The sequence below is a fragment of the Chionomys nivalis genome, chromosome 19 (genome assembly GCF_950005125.1).
Source record: "Chionomys nivalis chromosome 19, mChiNiv1.1, whole genome shotgun sequence".
In the NCBI taxonomy this organism is placed as follows: Eukaryota; Metazoa; Chordata; class Mammalia; order Rodentia; family Cricetidae; genus Chionomys; species Chionomys nivalis.
Genome location: NC_080104.1, coordinates 51,640,747 through 51,654,057, shown reverse-complemented (window position 1 = coordinate 51,654,057; position 13,311 = coordinate 51,640,747). Strand labels below are relative to the sequence as shown.

The following is a 13,311-nucleotide window of genomic DNA, read 5'->3' as shown; positions in this document are numbered from 1 at the left end:
TGCTGAATTAATCCAACATATGTATTTTGAAAATGACTTGACTTTAAAATATAAGGCAAAACATAGGTTACTTTGGAGAAGAGGTTTTGCTTTTGTTTCCACAGGAAATGAGAGGCTATGGATTCATTCTGAATTAAGAAAAATCAGGTTTGATCAAGGAAGACCCCCCCCCGAAAAATCCCCAATAGGAACAGATGGCTTAGATGTCTGAGTTCTACATCCAGAACAACCTCAAGACTACTGACTGAGATGATCAAGCTTCACAGAGTACTCTAGTCAGAACTTGGTCATAATTCTAAATATTCTTTAGGTCCCCATAAGATTACCAGTGCCCCCAGTCAGCAGGAAGTAGCATGGAAAACTACACCCACATTTCCAAAAAAAAGAATAGATTATGAATGTTTTTCTTTGTTTAGAGTGTTTGTTACACGTTGTACGGATAATGATCAGAAAGAAAGCTAAACAAGCAAGATTTGATTCAGAGTTCTTATTTGAAAAAAAAACAGGGGAAAGTGCTGTGGGACAATTGTTTTACCCTGTAAAGATTTGTTTCCTGTACTTGTTTAATAAAATGCTGATTGGCCAGTAGCTAGGAAGGAAGTATAGACAGGCAACCAGGCAGGAAGTAGAGGCAGAACAAGAACAGGAGAATCCTAGGAAGAGGAAAGTTTCAGTCTGTAGCCGTCATCCAGACACAAAGGAAGCAAGATGTAACTACCCCGCTGAAAAAGGTACCAAGCCATGTGGCTAACACAAACAAGAGTTATTGACTAATATAAGTTATAAGAGTTAATAAGAAGCCTGAGTTAATAGGTCAATCAGTTTATAATTAATGTAGATTTTCTGTGTGTTTCTTTGGGACTGAATGGCTGCAGGACCAGGAGGGACAGAAATCTCAGTCAACACTGGTGTTTGAGTAAGTATTTAATGTCATTTATATCTGACTCTACATTAGAAAAATATAGAATTGAGATGCAAGATTAGTGGTTGCTAAAGACAAAGACAGCTTCATTTGTGGGCCCACACAGGAACACTGGGTACAACAAAAACATGATGGATAAATATATTCTTTGTATTCTTTAGAACATAAGCCTTATCTTGCAGTATGAAGGTTGATTATTCACTTAGAGGTAGTCGACCTTCAAGTCAGTCTGTCCTGTACTAAATCTTTTTATTAGGACTGCAAAGCTAGACTTAAGTGAAGTACCAACACATCTGGAGGTTTAAGCTCAAGTTCTATAACCTATGTTGTGAAAGAAGTTATCTTATGATCCATGTGAGTGCAAGTGTACATGCATATGCACACACTCACACACACACACACACACCATATAATTAAATAAAAGTTCTATTTTAAAGTCCTTTATATTTCTACTTAGGGGATTCGGAAAAGCCAAGAAATAATGTTCAGGAGTCACATGTGGAATGTTTGTGACAAGGACATTTATTTCTTCTTCTTCTCAACCTGTAAATGCTTTCCAAACCAGGCACCTTGAATAGGTCTCCAAAATTTCCACTCATAAGATCCTAGCATTGTTCTCCACGGACCTCTACCTACAAAATCTTACCCACACCACTGATCAAAACAGAGAAGATGTTCGTTTCCACAGGACAAATGTTAACATGAGCTATCTCCCACATCTTCTCCAGTCCTTCCTTGATCAGAATGGCATCCAACAAAACATGCTACATTCTCTCTTTCAATATGAAGGAAAAATTTTCAAGAGTACGTTAAGTCTTTGTTGTTGTTAAAATCTTAAAATGTCCAGTGTGTATCATTCAGTAGTCAGAAAATATAGATTACCACTTCTCTGTGATGGAATTACCTAAAAGAGTGATTCTTATTTTCCAACATTTCTTTTCAAAATAGAAACTGGGAAACATTGGGATCCATTAGGTTTTGAGATTGTAGAGGATTGAAATACATTAACTTGATAGCTGTTCTTTCTACTCCATAGGGAAACATATACAGGTCAATTGGGTTGGTGGGGACACTGACCAGGGACGGAATTCCTTCTGCTATTTTAAATGCATCAGTAGTGCAGCAGGACATAGAAATGCTTGTGTTAGGCAGTTTCATCATCACGGCACTCCTATAACAAAAGTGACCTATAGCAAAATGACTCAAAAGACTCTTTTCTCTGAAGGAAATTTCCTCATAAAAATTCAATACAGTTTTAACTACAATATTACAAGGATTCAGATTTGAATAACCTTGAAATAATATTTTCATACTGATGTTAGAAGTCTGAAAATGTATAGGGCTTCTGTATGGTCAACTTCAACACATACGTGCCTACACACACCAAAATGTTTTACTTATTTCTAAAAGCTATCTTGGGAGTGATTATATTGATTTTCCTTTAAGTTGACTTAACAAGTAGTACAATAATCATTCTAATATGCTATTGAAAATCTAAGATTATCAAGGTAGAGAGACAATATTATTCACTATAAAACCATCTGGTTAAAATGTTTGCACTATTCTACAGAAATAATGGCAAATTATGCCTTTCAAAGCCCCGCTACATGACTTTCCATTCAACAGAAGTCCTCAAGGTTAATTTGGAACAGGAATTTTAACATTAGATATTAAGTCATTCGACAAGTGGTCAATTGGTTATTTAAGGAGTTTGTTGACAAAAGGTACTTTTCAATATTTTAGTATAATCAACTCAGCTACAATCAAAAGTAAAACAAAGCTGAAAAAAGAAGACGGTTTAAAATATGCAAATGACTGCATAATAGCAGTGCTTTTATGCAAATATTTAAAAGCAAAAAATAGAATGAGAAAAGTTGCTAGATTTGATATAAGCATTTAAAATATAAATGTACATCTTATCCTATCAAATGTTGAACTGCAAAAAATCATAAAAATGTGAATAAAAATAAATTTATATTCATAAATTTAGATGTGTTAATTAAAACTTATCTTCTTTCAAAAAAGAAGCTCATCTTTCAAAACAGAATGAGAACAAACAGTAAAATGGAAAGATATGTTACTGATGGCAAACAGGTGATTGTTGCAATAGTCCCTTCCAACAGGAAATTTTTCTGAGAAAGTAACTAAAGGGTATGAAGATTTATCTAAAGATTCTTTTGATAAGCATTTTGGCAATCCTGTAAAACTGACAGCATATTAAGTTCAGCACATCGAGATGGTTATAATTGGAGAGACAGTGGTTATTTTGCCATAGCTTGCTGATACCATTCATAAACTTATTTTGTGCCTTCTAAATTTCCCACATTCTTTTAAAAGAAAGGCACTAAACCAAAATTTTACAACAAAGATAATCAACTCATATATGGTGAAAGAAACATTATCTTTATTATTTTCAGACAAGATCTGTAGTAAAGACTGACCATGGATAACCCTGAATTCTTGATCCCCTTCCCTCTAAAATGCTGGGATTACGACCATGTACCACCATGCCCAGATTCATGTGGTGTTGAGGATCAAACCCAGGTTTTCTGTAGCTAAGCAAGTATTCTATCCATGGAGTGACTTCCCCAGCCCAAGAAATATCAGCTTTAAAGAAAATTGTGCACATTATCAATGAAACACATTAGTAAGTCTAACTCAATTGATTACAAATTGAATCTGATTTAATATTGATAAAAGCATTGAGTAATAAAGGATTGCCACAAAATGCTTCTAGTGCATTTGTTAATAACAAAATCATTTGCTTTAAATGGAAATATAGAAAAGCATTGCTGATGGAATGAACAAGGGTACTTTTTAATTTGGGGGTCATTAACATTTACTTTTGCTTCAACTTTACATAAATGTGGTGTGTTACACAGAAATTATAAAGGACAAATAGCCTGAGTGATTTGGGAATGTGAACCACATAGAGAGGCATATTATAGCAGAATCCCACCTATAGTTCAGCTTGGGGGCAGCGAAGTAGTTGCCTTCAAGAATCTTGAAGAAGCTGACCCATGATGTGTGTTACTCAACTACTGGTCACTTTTGGAAGAGAGGTGAACTGAGAAGCAGACATCTCTCACATCCTATGCTTACCTGTGTCCAAGAACATAGATGAGAACAGAGATTGTTAGCAGCACAATGACATTTTTTCTCTGCATGAGTCTGGTGGTTAATTTTTCATATGAACTTGAACATGCTAAAGAGTGGTGAATAGTTGATAAAGTACATTAAATTAGAATGGAGACCTAAGCCTGAAGAATCACTGAGAAAAGCCAATGCATCCGTATAGTGATCCCAGTCTTGCTGCATTTGTAAACAAAAGCAAACTTAGCCAAATATGGGCTGAAGTTAGAAGCAACCTGTAAATAAATATATAACAAGAGACTTCTCAATGGAATATACTGAGAGCAACCATGAAATTATAAAACAAATGAGATAATTCTTCTTTTACATTGCAGTTTGCATCCAGTTCCTTTCCAGTGCTCATGGAACATTCTGCGTGGAGATACCAAGTCTTCCCTTGTTCTAGATGGGTTGCGCCGCTGGCTTTCACATGTCTTCAGTTTACACCCTACAAATAATTAGAAATCCAGAACTCCATAGTACCCATAATAATCCCTCTCACGTGAAAATGCATGCCTATGTTTGTCTAGAGAAGTGTGGCTGGTACCATGGTGTTCTTGAAGCAAGAGCTAAACTGGGAAAGAGATTATTAATTTGAAAATAAGATTGAATGGGATATATGTCACAGAGATCCTTATCTAAGACACGCATCCCCTTGGAGTTTGCTCCATTTCATGGTATTAGTTGTTTTCCTCACAGTATTTGACCTTAGAGTGTAGAGTAGAACAAATAGAATGTGCTCATAAGTTCTGAAGTCAAAAAGTCTGAATAGACCTCCTGTGGAGATCCACACTATAGCACACTCATATTAATAACACTTCTCTTTCAAGAAGCTGAATTGTTCATCACAATTACCACAAATAATGAAAGATGAAAATGGCATGCATTATGTTAATGAAAACCCAGGAGTATGATCATGTTTTTACTGTTGAAAACCATAGACAGGCGTACGTGCACAAACACAAACACGCGAATACAATACTGGTTTGTAAACAAAGTGTGAACTTGATTCTGTCATTAAGTCATTACAATGGAGAGAGACTAAATACCCAGGACAGCTGCTGCCTTTCTGGGAAGAAGACTCAGACCTTTGTATACTCTACAGTCAGCACACACATGTCTAGAAAATCCTACTGGTCCTACATTTGTTTTCAAGTGAAATAACCTCATGACTCCCCAGTATGTTCTTTTCATTCTTTTCTTCCTAAACAGCTGTCTGATGATGCTCCATTAAGTCAGGAAAGCTCTGATTCCATTACATCCTTCAGTTCATCATGGCCCAGGGTAAGACATTCAGGAGAAGTTCTAGGGCAGAAGACCTGCACCCTGAGAAACAATGTTCTTCCTTCCTAAACATCTTTTAGAACTCAACCCAATTCTAGTTTATTTTCCACTTAAAACTTTTAAGTTAATTTTATTCTAACTTTTTATCAATGCAATGGAACAATAAAGAAGCCTGAAGGACATTGTTTGTTCTGGAAAACAAATGGAAGAAGACATGTGACTGTGGTAAATACAATTCTAATGAGATCGCAATAGAAGACAGAGTCCTCATGACAAGAAATACAATCATTTCTAGTAGCTGAGGTTTCATTTAAGATAATGCTCAACAAGCATAATGATGTAAAGCAAATACATTTCTCAAAGAAGTCCAAGATGGCTTTATTCATTTCACTCTTTATTGTACTTATTGTAGCTATTCAAAGCCACAGAAACAATGAACACCCTCCATTTGCTAATGTGCTTCTTTCAATTTTAATTAAGGTAGACATTCATTTGGAAAATTCAGCCAGAAATTTTTATTTTCTGCTTCCTTCTCCTTGGGTCTAAGTCACGTGTGTTTGTTGCAACATTTTATTTTTAAGTCTGGAAGCTGGAACATTCTTGAAACTGTCCTAATTGCAGTAGTGGAGGAGAGCGTCATCTATATTTTTATTTAAATATGTGATTATATACACATATGCATATGAAGCCTTGTCTAGTCACAGCCAACTGTCAACAACTCATATTTGTTTCATATGTGTCTCCCAATCTCCCCCCAAAACAGTTGTTCAAAACATTCAGAGTTAAACCCCGCGTTAAACATTGCCGTACACATTCTACTTGAATTCTTCCCCCAAAGTCTTAAAGCACTTGTGCAATACAGGCAGTGAAGAAAGGCGATCTAAGAGATAAATTTCAGAATAACCTTGGAGTCAGGAAGCCCAACTATGGGCCCTGTACCCTTAACTCCTATCTATTATTGGCTGTGACATGAAGAGCAGAGCCCCGTGGCAGCCCAATCTGATGAATGCCCACAAACAGAAAATGCCTAACGTGCTGGCAAACTTTAAAGAACTTTTGGACTTACAAAGCAGAACAGAGCTCCGTGGAGTGTGGAGTTCATTTAAAAATAAGCGTTTCCATGTGCAAACCATCTGTCTTCAGGTTTTCCGGGCATTCTGTCCACATTAAATACCCACATCTCCTCGCCAGAAAGAGATAACACCTGCCACAGTGCACCCACCATGGCATGTTGATGTCTTAAAGCCACTCTGTTTTGTGACTTACATGGCAGAAGCAGCGATTTCAGCCTCGGTGAAGAAACATAGGACACTCACACGGTTGGCTTCCAAGAACTGGAAAACTAAGCTTGCAAGGGAGAACACTTTTCAAAACTATAAGACACATGGATACAGTATCAGGATTGAACATTCCTACTGGTAAAAGGCCATCACATAATGGTCAAGTTGATTTTGGCAAAGTCAGTCCAAACTCTTGTAATTATTTAATGCCATTTATTTGAAATCCCACTGTGAACCTTCACAATATGGGAGGCAAAAACAGTTTCTCACTTCTTGGTGTGAATCTCTTCCCGACAAGGTAACTTGGTACAAAGATTATAAAACCTTTTTATAGGTGATGAGGTAAAAATGCTTCAGGGTAGTGGATGCTTATATGCATACACCTTTGAGGTCTAGGCGTGTAGTTATTTTGCTGATATAAAAATGCTGAGCAGGAAAAATGGCTCAGTAGGCAACAATGCTCATTATTCTTGCAGAGCACATAAATTCAGTACCCACTTCACACCCACTTAGAGAAACTCTAACTGCCTGGAACACAAGCTGCAGGGAAAACAGTGTCCTCTTCTGGCCTCTATGGACACTGCACTCACATTCACATATGCATGCCCACACAGACACATACCAAATTAAAAATAAAACAAATCAATATGAAGCATTATTTGCTTTTATAATAAGATATTCTAAGACGTATCTCAGACTCTTCATCAGGCAAAAAGGCACACATTTCTAGATGAAAAATGGTATTAAATGCAGTGGCTATACATATGTAATATTTGCTTTAAATACAAAATTACTACAATTTAAATATTAGATCATGAAAGCTGTTTTCCTGTGAAACTTTTTAAGCATTATTGAATTATAAATTTGCATCAAAATGTTGGCTTCTTTTTTTTTTTAAGTCAGATCTCCTAACTCAGCAGTATTATCTCACTTGGAAGGTGGGCAGGTGCTACTGTCTCACTAACCAGCTCCCTATTTTTCATATTATATATTCATCCCCTAAGCACATGTCCTCCGGAGTCACACCAATCCCTCATACTTTTAAATAAAATATGACTTAATTTTTTTTTGTAAATGTGATGTTCGTGATGGGTTTTTGATCCCCTAATATATACCCAATGTGAAAACTGTGTCACAGCCCACAATTGCTTTAAATGCCAATGGCAACATGTCCCTGGAGTTGAGCACACAGCATGTTTAATGCAGCACAAAAAGTTGTGCCTGGTAAAATTGTGTGCATCCTTCAAATACTGTTATTTGGGTATTCAGCAAGTCTGTCCATAGAAGAATAATTTTTATATATTTGATTTAAAAATAAAGCAGCAGATTAGATTGCTTCACAAAGCAAGGGTATAAAAAGATAAGTCTATGGAGTTTTGAAGGAAGAGTCCCTTATTTCATAGCGGTGAAAAGAATAAAGAATCCATCAACTTGAGAGTAGTGGGGACATGGGAAGGGTTCGAGGGAGGGGAGCTGGGAGGATTGGAGAGTGGAAACTAGAAAGAAAATGATGAAATTCTATTGCAATTAAAAACATATTAAAGGATAAATAACATAAAGATGACGTTATTTTAATTATATGGTTGGGCAATCACAGGTATTTTGCTAAGAGGTAGCCAAGAAAAAGTACTTTTTAGAAGATAAACTTGTTTCAGTTTTAAGTTTTACAGCCACAGGTGGTAACGGAAAAGAGTTCCTCTTTACCTGGAATCAAGTGTTTAGTTACCAATGTATAATATATATGATTTTTCAATCTGGCAAATAAAGTCTGTGGAAATATCAAGCAAATGTCCTCCCCAACCCTCAAAAAAACATGGAGTGAACACACAGCCTGCTTCCTGCTGCATGGAAGGTTCAAAACTTGCTACAGTGGTCTTATAGTCTCTCCTCATTGGATACCTGAGCAGTCTGTAAGAAAATAAAAAGAGAGGATTGACATGCAACCCACTCCCATGGTCTACCATCTGGATATTGTCAATGGTAACGTTCTATTCTTCTTGCTCAAATCTGAGTTTTCACAAATGCTCTTGTTTTCTATTTTAACCTTGAAGGATTTGTATGAATTCAGGTCCCTCTAGGGATGGGATGTGAAATCCATAGATGTTTAAAAGATTCAACAGCTGGTCTTATGTGCAAGTGACTTGCTGGTTGTGATGTGTTGGTGATGGTTCCTATGTAAGTATCTGAATAGAACAGGTACATGCTACGATTTGTCTCTTTTCTAGTGGGTCTTTTTAAAGATGCAAACCAAAGCTGTTAAGGAGTCTTATATTTTAATAGTTTGAATAAATAGCATGCAATTTTGAGGTAGTATGTATGAACTCAATGTAAACACAGAAGGGGTGTGTTTGAGGAGCCATTTTAAGAAACTGAGAAAGGAGAATGCACACAACAGTATCAGCATCATTGACTAAGAAATGGGTATGTCTCATAGATATGAAATCATCTTAAGAAACCTTCTCTTTGAGGCCAGAGAGTTAGCTCAGCAGTTGAGAGCACTTGCTGCTCTTGCAGAGGACCTGAGTTCAGTTCCTAGCACCTACGTTGGGCAGCTCACAACCACCTGTAACTCCAGCTCTAAAAGGATCTTGTGCCATCTTTTAATGTCCTCAAGCAAATGATATTATATATATATATATATATATATATATATATATATATCCCTCCTCCTCCCCCCCTCACATACACAAGTTTAATAATAAGTATAAGAAAACAAATCCTATCTTCTAATTAGATCAACGAGAAAAGACTGAACTGATAGAGTCCTGATTTCATCTTCTCAGAGATGAAGTCTTTAAAAAATAAACAACAACAATAATAACAAAACCCTTGTCAATCGTGAATAACAAGAGATCTTATCTAATACTATTAGTTTGAAATACATCAGAAAATCCATTATTAGAGAAAACTCCAATGTTGCCATTGGCTTAACTTCAGATGAAGGTGTTTCCACATGGACATTTTCTGAATCGTAGGCATCACAATAGTGCCACCATGTGGCAATTTTCTCTCGCCCCATGGGTGGGGACGAAGGAGATACCCCCAAACACAAGTCCCTTCCTTTTGCATACATGGAAGGTCCACTGCTGGCGACCAGGGCGGCCTCTCCGTCTACCCACGCCACTTTACGAAGGTAGTAGTGTGGCTGCTGTGCATCAGCATGTCATCGTCTTATCGCTCTGCACACCTGTGATGGGGTTAATACGAGGAGAAAATAGTCCTCCTTTCTGCTTAGACTGAACTGCTAGGATTCAGCTGTGATTTCCTTCACAGATTTCCAGCTTCACAGACTATCTTTGAGCACCAACCACCAGATATCTAAAGAGGTCTCTGGAGGTTCAACGGAATACAAAAACACAAAACTCAGAAATAAGCTTACAATCCACATCATCCTGAGAAGACACATTTCATTAGAGCCTGCCAGCTACTTTCAAAACGTAAATTCAAGATGCACATAGATTAAGAGAGCAGCCAGCCCAACCTCAGATAGAGCGTGTTAGACTCTGGAAAAGGCCATTTGAGCAAACTGGCATACACACACAATTCCCAGATGTGCTGCTGTGTTGTGACTACGTAACTTCTTCTGTGGTAGAAATCTACAAATGCTAGCAACTAACAAAATGGGTATTCCACAAAAGGAGTATCCGATTAGTAGGCTTTGTAAGCAACTAGTTTTGACATGGCCCAGCCAATTCTATGGTATAAGGTGACCAGTTTCTCTTAGATGAACACTGGAAGGTCTGATGAGTTTTGTAACAACGCCAAAACATACCAAAGAAACATAAGAGTGCCTAGTTATCCTTAGAGCATCTCTTTACTTTTGCAGTGTCTTCCTGAAGCTTTATTAGTAATGGGAGAGATATTCCTTGACAAAGCTGATAGTTGGTATTTTAATATATACATTGTCTGTTTATATATTGTCATGGAAGTTGCATAAATTATCACCATTAAGAAAATACATAAACAACCAAATTCTAAAATCCTTAAAGAACTTAAAGTTCTTCCTCAATAAAATGCAATTCACAATCATAAAATCATGGCTCATCAATATATTGATCACATTGTCATGTAATCAGACTCCTCAATACATCTATAGAGTTATCATCATCAATATCTTGATCAAGTTGTCTTCTATACAAACTCATCAATACACTGATGTGTTAAAAAATAATTCATGAGCTAAAACTTGTTACAAATGACATATCAGTACTGGACAATCGTCACCTCCCCATGGGACAGACAGAAGAGCCCACGGTGTGGCTGAGGGAAGACAAAGTAAATTCAGGAAAGGAAGACTGTCCTAGGGACACATCACCTGACCTTTCCTCATCAAAAGCAGGTTCATCAGCACTAAGCCTGTTCTGGTCACAGGACATTTTTTTAATTAGGACATCGCTGTCACCCAAGGGGCTAAACCAGAACCAGTGAACAAGAAACTCCTCAACCTCTACATTAGGACCCAGCTGTCCTTTCAGTCTTGGGAAGAAACAGTTAAGGAAACAGTTATTCCAGTTGAGGAGTTTATTCTTGAGAATAAATCATCTATTGTAGAAGGATTACTGCATGAGGAGAGCTGGTTTCCTTGGGAGGTTCAACTATTTCAAGTCGCACCTTCCCTAATTGGGATTCGATTCCCCCTCTTTAAGGACTCAATTCACCCGATGTACAGTTCCAGTTTCTGACTTAGCATGACTTCCAGTGAATTCTACTCTTCCTATCTCTGTGGACTTCACCTGCCCCTTCTATGTAGCTCAGAAGGTTGCCTTCTCCACTCAGTATCTGGGAAAAAACTCCACAACTCTACGAAATGCTCTGCCCGTGTATTAATTCACTTAGGGAACTCCTAAATCAGCTGCCTTGTGAGGAAGAACACAGAACACGGGAGCAGAAGGCTATGGGTCTTGACACTGATTGAAAGCTACAAGCCATCTGAGAGTAAATGAAAATGAATTGGGGTAGAGAAGGGAAGAGAGAGAGAGAGAGAGAGAGAGAGAGAGAGAGAGAGAGAGAGAGCCAGAGAGAGAGAGAGAGAGAGAGAGAGAGAGAGAGAGCCAGAGAGAGGGTAGCAGAGATGTGGGGGGCAGTCCAGGGGTGGGTGTTTAGTGGAAGGAGGAGAAAGGTAAAGACCAGATCTTGGACCTCCCACCTCTCTGCCTTGCAGGGTATCTTGGAATTGACAGCACACACGTGAGGAAGTGGATAAACCCATCCAACATTATTCTATTACCACAAATGAGATTGGAAATGAAATGTAACAGCAGTCTCTCTATGGAGCCAAGCATTGCAAGCTTGGAATACTAACTAGCTCATTTATTTCCCTGATTAACATATGTAGTTCCGAAGCACCAAGCACTGGTTTTCCATAAACCACCTTCTGGAAGTTAACTCTATCTTCCCATCCACAGTCTCTCCACTTGAGAAATTTTTGAAACGTTGACTTCTTAAAATTTCCCCCACTGTTAAAAATATCATTTCCAAAAATGTAGCAGTCATTCTAGTCATTTGGGACCACTTATACTTTTAGCTACCATACAAGAGGCCAACTTGGTTACACTATGTTTATGAACTTCTACTGTGTATGTCTAGTCTGGTCTCACCACAAAATTACCTAGAGTAACCTTACCACTTACCACTCTTAACTGAAAAGTCCTATGTTTTAAATTAAAAAAAAAAAAAAAAACTTTAAGTCTGGAAACAGCAAAGGTTATTATCAAGTCCTGCACTCTGCACTTTGCAGAAGTGTGTTTGAGGGGGGCGGGGGAATGAGAGAGAGAGAGAGAGAGAGAGAGAGAGAGAGAGAGAGAGAGAGAGAGAGAGAGAGAGAATATGAACACGCTATGTCCTTTATCCTACCCTTCTACTGCATCTCCCTTCTGCCGGTCAGTATGGAAACCTCAAGCCTCCATTGACTTCTTCTGGACCTTAGGAAAACTTGCTCCCGGGAAACTTCTGGGGCGAAGGAGGGAGAGGAAGGAGATGCTGAGCTGTGTTAGCAGTTGTAGATGACAGTGACATTTATTTCCCATCATTCTTGCCCACAGGAAACACATCCTTTAATAAACTACATCAAGTTAGACATCACCAAAATCTCAAGGTATCAACTTCTCTGGGAAGCTCAAGGCCCCCAACTCAGGGCCACAGAAGGAGTTAGCACCGGGCTTTCCGGTGGGCAGTGGAGGTCGCGTCGGGGCAAGTCCTGAGTCCCCTGGATTCCCAAGAGAAGAGGTACACAGAGAAAGGAGGGTGAAAACCAGGTTGCAGGAAACCAGACGCAATTTTGAATTCTGAGCTGGGCCTGAGAGTCGGGATCCCAACCCCTTGCCTACCTTCAGGCTTGGTGAGCACCGCGGCGTCCTCCCTCTGTGCCTCTGCAGCCGCAGCTGCACTGATCCCTGCCGCGGAGCCCAGGTCCCGCAGAGCGCGCCTGCCCCGCGCTGCGCTCTCCACTAGTTCCCCAATTGAGAAGCAATCAGAAAGGTGATTAACATCCACTGTGCAGGCACCCACGTCCCTGAACCGTGTAGTTCCTCTTCTAGCGCTCAGCCAGCTCCATCGCGCCGCAAAGGGTCACCCAGGGAGTTCCCAGTCGCAGCTCCTTCCCTGTGCTCGCTTGGACCAAGCCGTTTTTGCCGCGCCTCTCACCCGCGCTCCCGGCGAACCGCTCACCCGCAGGCCTGGGGACACCAGGCGGGA

General features: G+C 38.9%; 1 protein-coding gene across 1 annotated transcript in view; it reads right to left on the bottom strand.

Moving 5' to 3' along the window:
• The window catches only part of Pcdh15 (protocadherin related 15), a 1,187,935-nt gene extending 1,174,870 nt beyond the window's left edge, over positions 1-13,065 (bottom strand). The window contains exon 1 of the mRNA XM_057794363.1: positions 12,945-13,065. The gene's annotated coding sequence lies outside the window, so the exon portion shown is untranslated. The remainder of the gene's footprint in view (positions 1-12,944) is intronic.
• Between the last annotated feature and the right edge of the window lie 246 nt (positions 13,066-13,311).